General features: G+C 44.0%; 1 protein-coding gene across 2 annotated transcripts in view; it reads right to left on the reverse strand.

Moving 5' to 3' along the window:
- Positions 1-13,678, reverse strand: part of ABHD18 (abhydrolase domain containing 18) — a 57,072-nt gene that overhangs the window by 43,130 nt on the left and 264 nt on the right. The window contains exon 1 of one of the 2 annotated variants that reach the window (XM_059698072.1): positions 13,486-13,619. The exons of the other annotated variant lie outside the window; for it this stretch is intronic. The gene's annotated coding sequence lies outside the window, so the exon portion shown is untranslated. Of the gene's footprint in view, positions 1-13,485; positions 13,620-13,678 lie in introns of those variants that run through there. 2 annotated transcript variants of the gene reach the window in all.

Below are 13,678 nucleotides of genomic sequence, written 5' to 3' on the forward strand. Positions count from 1 at the left end.
AATTTTAAATGACTTTAAAATATTTTGTTTTAGGCAGCAGGTCAGTTTTCTGACCATCACTTTAAATACCAGGTAAAACTTAAAAATAGATCCACTCTTAGTAACTTTCAAATATATAATACAGTATGTATTACTGTAGTTACCATGTTGCAATTATTTATCTTATCCTAAAAACACTCATCACAAGAAAAACTTACAAGTTTAGTTAACTAAACTTATTGGTAATCATTTCACAATATATACATATATCAGATCATTATTTTTATACAGTTTAACACAGTGTTATACACCAATCATCTCAGTGAAACTGAAGAAAAATTAAGATACTGAAAAACAAAAATAGAACTGAGATAAAAGTAGAAAAGATGAAGTAGAGCCCTGAGCTTCACTAAACTGTGAATTATTGAGTGTAGGGTCTTTCTTCCCATTCTCAGCACAGTGACTCAGAGAAAAAAATCAGTATTTGTTGGGTAACAACAGTAGTGGCTAAAACTTATACAGTTTTGCATTATTTGCCAGGAACCATTCAGAAAACTACACACATAAATGCACATGTTCTCATGTAAACCTCCCAACACCTCACACTTAGTACACAAAAAAATTCCACGTACGTGGATCAGGATTAGAGAGCTAAGTGTAAAAAGCAAAACTATTAACACTCAGAAGAATTCCTGTAATAGTATAATCAGAAAATATAGCTGATATTCTACATATTTAAAGAAATTGGTTCATTCAATGAACATTTATTAAAAATAAACTCCATTAAGAAATGAAAAGACAAGCCAAAGACTGTGAGAAAATACTTGAAAAACACCTATCTGATAAAGGACTTGTATCCAAAATATACAAGGAACTATTAAAACTCAGCAATAAGGAAAAAAAAAATACCCATTTAAAAAACTGGGCAAAAGAACTGAAAAAACACCACACCAAAGAAGGTGTACAGATGGAAAATACAGGGTGCAGCAAAAGTATACAGCTGTGAGTATGCAAAACAGAGTTCATTCTTGCATTTTTATTTATTAATTATTGCATTATTTTCCATAAGAATAATTATAAACCTACCTTTGTCCCACCCTGTAAGCATATGAAAAGATGTCCCACATTACATGTCATTATTAAAACAATAAGTTACTACTACTCAATCATTAGAATGGCCAAAATCCAAAAAATTTACAATATCAAATGCTGGAAAGGCCTTGGATAAACAAGAAGTCTCACTTGTTATTAGTAGGAATGCAAAATGACACAGCCACTTTGGAAAACAGTTGGCAGTTTCTCTTACAAAACTAAACATAGTCATGATACAATCTAGCAATCATGCTCCTAAGTATTTACCCACATAAGTTGAAAACTTATATCCACACAATACCTGCATAGGAAAGTTGCTAGTCTCAGCTCCCAGGAGCTTTCCGTAGTTCCCTACCACATGACTCTCTTCACAGGAAGTTCACAATATGGCAGCTTTCTTCTTTAAGGCCAACAGGAGAATGAAAGCTAGTGGCTAGCAAGTCTTACATAACTTAATGTAACTAAGCGAGTGTCATTCTGAAAGGGCGAGGGCTACGCCCTCCATCTTGCCCCGGATCCTCCATTTTTGGGCAGCAGCCATGTGCTCAGCAAGGAGCTTCTTCCCGGAAGCCCAAGCCTCTGCTAGCCACACCTAGGATTTCTTTAAACTAACCAATGATAATCAAGGGAAGTGCGTGCCATAGACACAACCACATCCTGTGTAACAAGACCCCGACTTGCGCCTGGCCAATCGGCAGGGCCCACAGTCCTCTCTCCTCCCCTTACTCCAACCCCCCTATAAAACCCCTCACCCCACAGAGCTCTCTCTCTCTCTCTCTCTCTCTCTCTCTCTCTCTCTCTCTCTCTCTCTCTCTCTCTGCCTCCTGCCTCTGCGTCGGCGAGTGTGGTGGACGGGGAGCTCGAGCTAGCTCGAATAAAGGCTCTTTTGCTTTTGCATCAGACTCGGCTCCCTGATGGTCTTTTGGGGATCCTGAAATCTGGGCATAACAATTCCATCAACTTTACCATGTAACATAACCCGGTTATGGTGTTAGGGGCAGAAATAGAATATTGGGGACTAGTTATAGTTACAAGAAATAATAATCATGCTCTGTTAACTGTGCTTGCTTGTTCTGATGAAAGACAGCACATTCTAACCTGGCTGGGAGTTGTATGCCCAAGGGATCTCGGAGTCATCCTTGGAATTTAGGCCATTATCATGGAAAGATAAGGGAGTCCCACCCACACTGCCTGTAATTATTATACCCATTCTTTTTTTTTTTAATATATTTTATTGATTTTTTACAGAGAGGAAGGGAGAGAGATAGAGAGCCAGAAACATCGATGAGAGAGAAACATCGATCAGCCGCCTCCTGCACATCTCCCACTGGGGATGTGCCCGCAACCCAGGCACATGCCCCCGACCGGAATTGAACCTAGGACCCTTCAGTCTGCAGGCCAACACTCTATCCACTGAGCCAAACCGGTCTCGGCTATACCCATTCTTATTCTTTTCCCTACATCCCCTTGTAATCTTTGTCCTACCCCAAATAAATTGGCTTATGAGGGGAAGGTGCAGAGCAGATTTTCATGGATGACCTGCTGCTCTCCCGTACTGCTGGCATTATTGAAATAAACTAGAGGCCCGGTGCATGACATTCATGCCCTGGGGGGACTTGGGGGTCCCTCATCCTGACCTGCACCCTCTCTAATCTGGGAGCCCTCAGGGGAGCCCTCTCCAATCCAGGAGTTTCTGTCTGTCTTTGCAATCAAATGAGCGAATTGTCTGAGACCCCCCAATCCAGTTTGGTTTGTTGCTCACAGAATAATAGAGGCATTTTTTTTCTTTGCTTCATTGGTGGACATTTCCTGGAAGTTTTAGGATATCATCCCTTTAATTTTTCTTAGACACTCTGATTTTACTTATGTCTCTCACCTTTGCTTTCCCTCCATCCCCCACTGCAACAGTAACTTACTCCAGGCTCACTTTGCTCTAGCAGCGCTTCTCAACCTGTGGGTCGCGACCCCTTGGGGGGTCGAACAACCCTTTCACAGGGGTCACCTAAGACCATCCTGCACATCAGATATTTACATTATGATCCTGCATATCAGATATTTATATTATGATTCATAGCAGTAGCAAAATTACAGTTATGAAGTAGCAACGAAAATAATTTTATGGTTGGGGGTCACCACAACATGAGGAACTGTATTTAAAGGGCCAGAAGGCTGAGAACCACTGCTCTAGTGAACAGTGATGGCGAACCTTTTGAGCTTGGCGTGTCAGCATTTTGAAAATCCCTAACTTAAGTGCTGTGGTTAATGGGTTCCATTCCAATGCTACAGCAGCCCCACTGCCAGCACACTGACTGCCTGATGGTGGCTCTCAGTGTCAGGTCTTGGAGACAAGCATAAAAAAAACACACACACAAAAACAAAAAAACAAAAAACCCTAACTTAACTCTGGTGCCGTGTCACATATAGAAATTTTTTGATATTTGCAACCATAGTAAAACAAAGACTTATATTTTTGATATTTATTTTATATATTTAAATGCCATTTAACAAAGAAAAATCAACCAAAAAAATGAGTTCGCATGTCACCTCTGACACGTGTGTCATAGACTCACCATCACTGGTCTAGGAGATCCATCTGCCACCAGAACTACGATTCCCAGCATTTCTGGTGCTCCCGTGCTCTGGGCTTCCGCTTCTGATCCTGGGGCTGCCACCAGAACTACTATTCCCAGAATTCCTGGTGCTCCCCGCGCTCTTAGTTTTCCTTTCCTGCTCTGTCTCCTTCCTGGCCTCCCACTCTGCCAAGTCCTCCAAGCCGACAGCTCTCCCTCTCTGCTCTCCCTCTGGTGGCTTGGGGAGCCAAGTTCCCCAAGCTACTCCACTCTCCGCCAGCTCTCCTGCTCTGCTCTCCGCCCGGCGGCTTGGGGGAGCGACCGAGGGAGTCACGTCCCCTCAAGCTATCGGCTCTCCAGCTCTGCTCTCTGCCCAGCGCCTGTATATGCAAATTAACCCACTTTTTGGGGCAGGTTATTTTGCATACCCACTCCTGATTGGCTGGTGAGTGTAGCAGAGGGTCAGTCAATTTACATGTTTCTCTTTTATTATATAGGATGCTCCTATATGATTCAACCCTGTCTATGCTTAATTGGCTCAAGTAGTGACAGGCAGCCCAGACCAATTGGTTGCCTGGTTTCAATGGGAGTGACATCCAATCGCTGTTGCCATATTCTATAGTTTAGAAGGCAAATCACAGGTACTGCCCACACTCAAAGGGAAGAAATTACAGAGGCTTGAATATCAAGGGATGGGATCAGGAGGGCCACATCAGAGATTGTCTTACACACGAGGAGAAACCAACTGTACTTCTTAGCATTTGAATAGAATATCTAGTCTAACCCGCTCAGTGCTTTTAATACCAGAGATGACAATTAGCTTCTTAACATTTTCCTACTAATAGGAAAACAAAGAAAATAAATTCTATAAACCTGAATAAATTTGCTTATAAGCAAATGAGCTTTGAAAGTTTGTCTATATATATTTGTGTATATTTTTCCATTCACGTAGCCACAAAAAACAAAAAAACAGAAACCATTGCCTCTTAATATTTTGTTTCTTATTCATTAAACAAATGTTAAAAGGCAAACTGTTTTCTGAAATGCTGTCCTCATTATACACATTTGTACTTTAGTGCAATCATTAAAATCAATAAATTATATGTAGCATATGTTCAAATTGCTTGACTATGCTTTTCTTGGAGGGTAAATGTGAGTGTTATATAATAAAGGATGTATCTGTTTTTTAATCCCAATTCTTGGCTTGGAGTTCCTAAAACCCTTGGAATTTTCTGATAGAGTACCTTTGTTATGCTAATGAGGAGACTCCTGGAGGGTCCCTAAAAAGTCTCAGGATAGTTTCTGGCTAATTACCAGAAAAAAACAATCATTTGATTGGAGGATTGATTTTGGGCCAGCCTGACCTCCTGGAGGGAAAGGGAGCTGGGTGAAGTTTAATCACATGACCAATGAGATAAAAATCATGAACACTCAATAAGAAATCTGGACACTGGGGCTTGGTAGAGTTTCTTGGTTACTGAACATGTGTGAGAGAGGGCATGGAAGCTCCATATTCACTCCTATACCTTGCCTCATTCACCTTTTCATTTTGCTGTTTCTAAGTTGTAATCTTTTACAATAAAGCTGTAATCATGATGTGGTAGACAGTTAGAAAGACATGAGTAGAGCAAGAAGGATGGGCCAGGTACAGGTCACCAGCGTGGAAAGTCCCAGGTGCCTAGCAAGGAACAATTATCGGGCAGGACTTCATTCCCAGAGTGACCTTTCTTCCCCTGGCATATTGCTGGGTATGTGCTTTGGATGCCTTGCTCTTTCATCTCTGCTCATTTTAGACCCCCTCACCTTTCTCCCCCAGAGATAACATCTAGGCTTCTGTTGTATTTAAGTTCCAGGCCCAGAAAAGCAGCAAAACCAGGTAAGTGATACCAATACTGACCTCAGGACCAGCTGCATTGAATAATGACCCCCTGCCCTAGCACCCACCAATCAATCAGTGGAGACCCCAACCCTGAAAGGAATAATCTTTAGAGATCCTTACATGGGATATCACCTAAGATTTCCACCCTTAAAATCTTTTGGGCCCTAGCTGGTTTGGCTCAGTGGATAGAGCACTGGCCTGCGGACTGATGGGTTGTAGGTTCAATTCTGGTCAAGGGTATATACCTCGGTTGCAGGCTTGATCTGTGCAGGAGGCAACCAATCCATGTGTCTAACATCGATGTTTCTCCCTCTCTCTCTGTCTTTCCCCTCCCTTTCACTGTCTCTAAAAACCAATGGGAAAAATATCCTGGGGTGAGGATTAACAAACAAACAAAAAGCTTTTGGGAAGGAGGACTGTTGGGTGAACAGCTCCTTGGATGCCCTTCATTAGATGAAGACATGAGAAGTTGTAGGCATATATAGGAGAGACTTTATTGTAGACCAAATAGCCATTGCTACTACAGGGGCCATCAGACAAAGTCATTCTTCAAAGTAGCCCTACAAAAGCAGCCCCACAAAGCGTCCCAGCACCAGCTAGTCAGTGACAACTTATATACACACTCAAACAAAAGAGGCCTTGTGCCAATTATTGATACACACTCAGACAGAAGAGGCCTCATGCCAATCTGTGACACTTGTGCTATCCTATCTAATAATAGAGAAACATGGTAATTAACCATAACTTCACTACCCTTCCCATTGGCTAATCAGGGAGATATGCAAATTAACTGCCAACCAAGATGGCGGCCGGCAGCCAGGCAGCTGAAGTGAACAGGAGGCTTGCTTGCTCCAGTGATGGAGGAAGCCAACGTTCCCCACCTGCCGCTGCCGGCCTCAGAGCTGCAGTCTAAGAAACAAGGTTGCAATTATAGAAGCTAAACCATCCCCAGAAACCTGCTTTCAGCTGTCAGAGCTGGAGCTAGCAGGACCACAACAGTGTTATAATTATAGAACCCAAACAAACCCAGATACCTGCTTTCAGCAGCCGAGGTCTCAGAGCTGGAGCCGAGCCTTAGGGCTAAAGCCGGCTCTCAGCTCCAGTGACAGCCATAGAAGGTAAATAAATCCCAGAATAAAAAAAAAAAAGAAAAAAGGAGAGGTTGGGAGCTTCAGTCACCCGCCAGCCTGAAAACGGCCCTCAGCCCCTCACCCAGACTGGCCAGGCACCCCAGTGCGGACCCCCACCACGAAGGGGGTGTGACCAGCTGCAAACAGCCATCATGCCCTCATCCAGGCTGGCCAGGCACCCCAGTGGGGACGCCCACCCTGAAGGGGGTGTGACCAGCTGCAAACAGTCATCAGCCCCTCATCCAGGCTGGCCAGGTACCCAAGCGGGACCCCCACCCTGATCCGGGACACCCTTCAGAGCAAACTAGCTGGCCCCCACCCGTGCACCAGGCCTCTATCCTATATAGTAAAAGGGTAATATGAAAACTGACCCTAACAGCAGAAGGACTGGGAATGACTGGTCACTATGACACACACTGACCACCGGGGGACAGACGCTAAATGCAGGAGCTGCCCCCTGGTGGTCAGGGAGCTCTCACATGGGAGGAGCTCTGTTCAGCCACAAGCCAGGCTGATGGCTGCCAGTACAGTGGTGGTGGTGGGAGCCTCTCCCGCCTCCTCAGCAGCACTAAGGATGTCCGACTGCAGCTTGGGTCTGCTCCCTGCTGGCAAGTGGGCATCCCCTGAGGGCTGCCGGGCTGCCAGAGGGATGTCTGATTGCCATCTTAGGCCCAATCCCCCGGGGAGCAGGCCTAAGCCAGCAGGTGGTCATCCCGAGGGGTTCCAGATGGGGAGAGGGCACAGGCTGGGCTGAGGGACCCCCTTTCCCCCCCGAGTGCACAAATTTTTGTGCACCGGGCCTCTAGTCCTATATAATAAAAGCCTAAAACGTTAAATGTCTGGTCATCCAGTTAACAACTCAACCAATCAAAGCATAATATGCTAATGATATGCTAAGGCCGCTCAACTGTTTGCTATGATGTGCACTGACCACCAGGGGGCAGACGATCTGACCGGTAGGTTAGCTTGCTGCTGGGGCCTGGCCGACTGGGACTGAGTGAGATGGGCCAGGATGGGCTGGACATGCCCTGGAGACCTCCCGTGGTCCCTCCCCGGTTGGCCAACCTCCCATGTCCCTCCCTGGCCCCAATTGTGCACTGGTGGGGTCCCTCGGCCTGGCGTGTGCCCTCGCACAATCCGGCCTTAGGGATAACACCCCCCCCAACCCAGTGCACAAATTTCATGCACTGGGCCTCTAGTATAAACATAAACAGGTTACATAAGGGTGTGCTTATGTAGTATGTATATTGCTACTGAGTCATTGCCCTCATACTTGCATAGGGCAAAGAGGCCTTTCACCTAATAATACTACTATGTCCTTGCCTCCACGCATGTGTATGGCAAATTGGCCTTGATCATCAATGGTACTCTGATTAGAATCCCCATAAGGATCCGATGCACTCTCCCTCCTCAGAGTTCACCTGCGCCTTTCCCTTCCCCATCCCCTCAGGCCTGTCACCTAGACCTTCCTCACTAGGCTCCTAGGGCCCTTCCTCCTTTGCTTCTATAACTTGTTTCTTAAATCCATTTCTTCTATGAATTATTCTTCTACCACTGTCATTTTATAAATAAACTAGAGGCCCAGTGCATGAAATTTGTGCACTAGGGTGGGGGGTATCCCTCTGGCCAGATTGTGAGAGGGTGCAGGCCAGGCCGAGGGACCCCACCAGTGCACAATTGGGGCCAGGGAGGGACATGGGAGGTCGGCCAGCCGGGGAGGGACCACGGGAGGTCTCCAGGGCGTATCTTGCTCATCCTGGCCCATCTTGCTCAGTCCCAGTCAGCCAGACCCCAGCAGCAAGCTAACTTACCGGTCGGATCGTCTGCCCCCTGGTGGTCAGTGCACATCATAGCAAACAGTTGAGCGGCCTTAGCATATCATTAGCATATTACGCTTTGATTGGTTGAATGGCTAACCGGATGACCAGACATTTAGTGTTTTAGGCTTTTATAATATAGGATTTTCTCTTAAGGTTTGAGTCTTGGCTCTGAATTATTTCCCACACAGAACTCAAGTACCAAGTTTGCTGAACCCAGGTCCAGTCTAACCCCACTGGTCTAACACCTAGTGCCATTCCCGCTGCCCACTAGAATAAGTACAGTGGTTTCCTGAGTTTCTTTGAATGTTCTAGCAAATTATCAATCCACAGGAGTCACAGAAACCTCCAAATTTTTAGCTAAATCAGTTTTGAGTGTGGCTGGCATCAGAAGTAATGGCATCTGGAGGACTGAGCCCTTAACCTGTAGGAATTGCACTAACTCCTGTGATTTTAATCTGTGAGAGATTGATGTCAGAGTTGGATTGAAGTATATTCTGCTGGGGTGAAAATGGAACAGTTTACTCTTTAACCAATTACCAAAATTCTGAATTAGTGCTCCATTTTCCAAATAGGAAGTCAACTCTTTTAATATATTTAGATATATAACTCTATTCAGGGAGTTTCTAGAGCATAAGGAAAGAGAATTCTAAGAGATGAATGATGCTTTTAATTATTTCACTCCTTGGGTCATTCTGGGATTAAAAAAATAGCACTTTGTGTATATTTATTAAATTGCAGTAGAACAGTGAATGTCGTAACACAGGACTTCATTGTCTTTTGGGAGTATTACAGGACACTTATTTTCTCTACAGTGGCAGGAAAAGGAAGGGGTCAATGTCTTCCTCTGTAACATCTATGGCATCAACGGCAATAAGCAGATCCCATGTTAGTGTTGGAACCCCAAATTCCAGCACTCACATTTCACAGTAAGAAGTGCTAAACTGGTCATGAGACAATCCTATTTTCCTTGGCACTATTCTTCTAGGTTGGTAATAAATAAAAACAAGACAAACATATAAAAATAGAAAGTTTGCCCTAGCCGGTTTGGCTCAGTGGACAAAGCATATGACTGTGAACCAGAGGTTCCTGGGTTTGATTTCAATCAAGGGCATGTACCTCGGTTGCAGGCTCCTCCCTGGTCCGGGCCCTGGTTGGGATGCCTGCAGGAGGCAACCAATCAATGTGTTTCTCTCACATCGATATTTTTCTCTGTCTTTCCTGCTCTTCTATTCTCTCTAAAAATCAATGGAAAAATATCCTCAGGTGAGGATTTAAAAAAGAAAAAAGCACCCAAATTCTTTTTTTTTTTAAAAAGTACTACTAGAAAGCTGTGCCTGGCCGGTGTGGCTCAGTGGTTGCGCATTGACCTTTGAACCAGAAGGTCCCAGTTGATTCCCAGTCAGAGCACATGCCCAGGATGCCGGCTGGATCCCCAGTGTAGGCCAGCAGGAGGCAGCTGATTACTCTCTCATCATTGATGTTTCTATCTCTTTCTCCCTCTCCCTTCCTCTCTGAAATCTATATCTATATCTAGCTACTTATCTATATATTTTTTCTAGTTCACAAAGTTTTCTTTAATTATTTTTTGGGAGGAAGGGATGCCACATTTCTACTCAATTAAAAGAAACATTTTTATTGGCACAGAAGTCTTTTTATTTTCCCCCCTCCACTTATCATGCCATGAATTCATAGGGAATGGGCTCCAGCAACTCAGGCTCTGTTCCTTTGGTTCTCACAAAGTGTGCTTCTGTGGGTGGAGCAGGCTGATGCTTCAGTTGAACCCAGGTACCTTTCTCTTTGGCTTCCTTCTTTTTCTGATAATATTCCTTCACACGTTTCAGGAAGCTATCTTGGTTCTTAGAGTGCTTACTATGCTCAATATGTACATAAATTCTTTTGGCAAGATCTTGCCCTTAACTCTCTTGTTCACAACAATGCCCAGTGCATGTTGGGTGGCATTTGTGGGGCATTCCTTTTTGAATGGTGCCCATTCCCTTGATGTCCACAATATCACCTTGTAGATTTGCATGTATGTGGACAAAGGAACAACTCCATGTTTTCTAAAAGGCCTAGAGAACATATAGTGGATGCCTCTCTTCTTTCCTTTTGTGTTAGTCATTTTGGCAAATTACTGGAATATGGCGGTTCCGGCAGAAAGGCCAAATATATATATATATATATATATATATATATATATATATATATATATAGTAAAAGTAGAAAGTTGCAAGGGAAATGGGAAAACCCGAGTGCACTGAACTCTTCAAATATTTTGTACACTACTATAAAATTGTGTAGTTATTTCTAATTTTCAACCCTATACTAGAAAAGCCAGCCTTCCAAATCACTTTAACTCCATGTAATATAGGCCATAAGAGCACTCCAGAGGTAAGGCCGAGGTGGGGTGGGGTGGAGGGTTGACAGGGTGGAGAGATTAAGCAAAGAACTAATATGCCTATATGCATAACCCAAAGACACAGACCATAGTGTGGTGAAGGCCTGGGGGTAGGTGGGGTGAAGGAGGTCAATGTGGGGAAAGGGGACATCTGTAATACTTTCAACAATAAAGATAAAAAAAAAAAAAGAGTTAGCACTCCAAATCTAGAGCCAGTATATCCCTTGCTGTAAACACCTGACTAATGAGGAACAGAAAATAAATCAAACACACATAATTTACTATAGTTTGGTTCTGGAGTTCAGGGTCTCACAGATCTTTTTAAGTCCCATTTCAGTCCCAAGAACAATGTAAAAAGATCAGGTTTTCTGGGACACTCTAGGTATGGCTTACTGCTATCCAGTGCCACCATGAAGAGATAATAATCCAAGGCCAGGGTAAAGATAACTCCAATTTATCAAATGGAGGTACCATCTGGAGCCATACCAGATACTTAATGCCACCACATCAGAGTGTTACACCAGCCAGCTTCTGCAGAAATAGGACCCAGTGTTGAAGTCTGTATCAAGCCAAACTGACATAATTGCCTTCTATACTTTTAAATAACCAGGGAGACAGGAAAAAACAAAGTGAAACAAAAATAGAAATTCTTGTACAGTGCCAAGGAATGAAAAGTCTTTCCTAAAAATTAGCACTATTGCTGAAGTGGTACTCAACATCTCTTTTGCCATCTAGTATTTTTATCTCCTATCACTCTGATATTTAAACAATGCAATCCTAATTTTTTCTGCACTTTTATCCTCATATAGTTGATACATATCTCAAAGGCATAAATGAATTAAAAAAAATACCACAATGTACAACTTTACTCCACAAAAATGCAGACCTAATTTTTATCTTGTAACTTTACTTTTAAATCACGTATTTTCAATACACGTTTAAGTAACAAAAACTGTGTTTAGATAGAGCAGGTAAATTAGAAACTTATTTGTTCGTTTAGAGGGGTAAGCATCTATTTTAAGCAGTCATCTAAGGAAACTCATCAGGTGGATGGTCTCATCCAATGAGAAACATTCAGCAAATAATCTAATGGTTTTTCACACCTAGCTCCTCTTTTCCATGGGCTTTTACAAATATTTACTTTGTTTGGGTGCTGTGTGTATTCCTAAGAAGTAATTTTTTCTTCCTTTTTTTGTTTTTGTTTAAATTGGTACAATACACAGTTTATTTAGATTTCACAAGGCTTACATGCACTCCATTCCATGTACTTTTGTGGTCTCAAGTCATCGCTTGGAGGCAGCGATGGAAAATATCAGAGCTAGTTCTTCCACTAGCTATGTGACCTTGAGTAAGCCACCTTAGCCTATAAAAGGGAATAATACCTGGCCTAATCCATAATAGCAAATTATTTCATTTATATAAAAACTGACTACTTGTTCTGATATATTTTAAGAGATATTGGAAAAGATTCTTCCTCACATCCCCCCCGCCCCCCCAAGAAGGCTGGCAGTGAAAAGCACAGGCTTTACAATCAGGAGTCCTGTATTTCTTAGATCCTAGCTCTCTTGCTTATTAGCTCCCTAGGCAAATTACTTAATCTCCATGCTTTCCAGTTCCTTGCATGCTTGAGACAATCCCACCTGGGAGGATTGTAGGAGCGAAATGAGGTAATTCTATAAGCATTCATTCAACTAGCAACCATTCTGCTTGGTTTAATACTGGTTAAAAATCCCTTTGTAAAACACACACACGCAGAGGCCATACAGTGTACTAGACTCCAGGGATTAAACAAGAAGCTGATGATACGTAAAATAATATTACAGGAAAAAGAAAAAGAAAAAACCCACTAATTATTTTACATATGTGCTTTCTTGGAGCCAATCATAGGAATCTGATATGTCTTGGTGGGCTGTTAAACAAATCTGCAAGACTGAATCCAAGTACAAAATGTCAGTTCTGGATTCAAAGAAGATAATTCCGAACTAATAGAAAACACATTTCAAGTTTCGCTGTTCACCAGTGGCATGTGTCTGACAGGATACCCAAAGGTCACAGACAAGACAAAGATCAGAATAGCATATACCATGCAACCTGTAACAACACAGCGTCTGGCGTAGGATAAGCGTTCATAACTATTGGTTGAAAAGAACTGAATTTGCTCCAACTCTGCCTGCCACTACCACACCGAGTGACTCTGGGTAAGTTATTAACTTCTCTGGACCTTAGGTCTGTGTAAAATAGAAATGTGTCATCGGACATGAGAATGTATTAGTGCTAATGAAACAGTACGATTTTCCTTGTGATGAAGAGCTGGTCATAGGTGCTGCTGTGCTTTTTCTAACCCCCAGGTTACAGCAGCAGGCTCTGCCGAAGACCCCAGTGGGGTGCAGGGGCTGGACCCCATCCTCCGGACCCCATCTACACCCTAACCAGGGCGCGCTCTTCCAACTTCCACGGTGGTGAAGAGCTAATCCGCCTCTACGCATAACCCCCCTCGCCCTGCGCCCCGGACCCCGGCCTAGCCCTGCGCCGACTCCGGGGTCTCCAGCCAGTCCCTGACTCCTGGCACGTCCGCCGCGCGTCGAGAGGCTCGGGAGCGTGGCCGGGACCGGCGACTTACTGGCCGCTCAGCGGGCGCCTGCCGTCCAGTCGACGAGTCTCCCAACACCGCCGCTTCCCGTCTCCCGGGACTCGCCTCGCGTCCGAGCTCCGACCGCAGCGCCAGCAGCCTTTCCAGGAACTCAGGAGCTCGGCTAGGGACCGGAGCCCCGGGAAACCCGAGGACCTGGGCGGGGTGGCCGTTTGGACACGCC

This window comes from Myotis daubentonii, chromosome 5 (genome assembly GCF_963259705.1).
Source record: "Myotis daubentonii chromosome 5, mMyoDau2.1, whole genome shotgun sequence".
In the NCBI taxonomy this organism is placed as follows: domain Eukaryota; kingdom Metazoa; phylum Chordata; class Mammalia; order Chiroptera; family Vespertilionidae; genus Myotis; species Myotis daubentonii.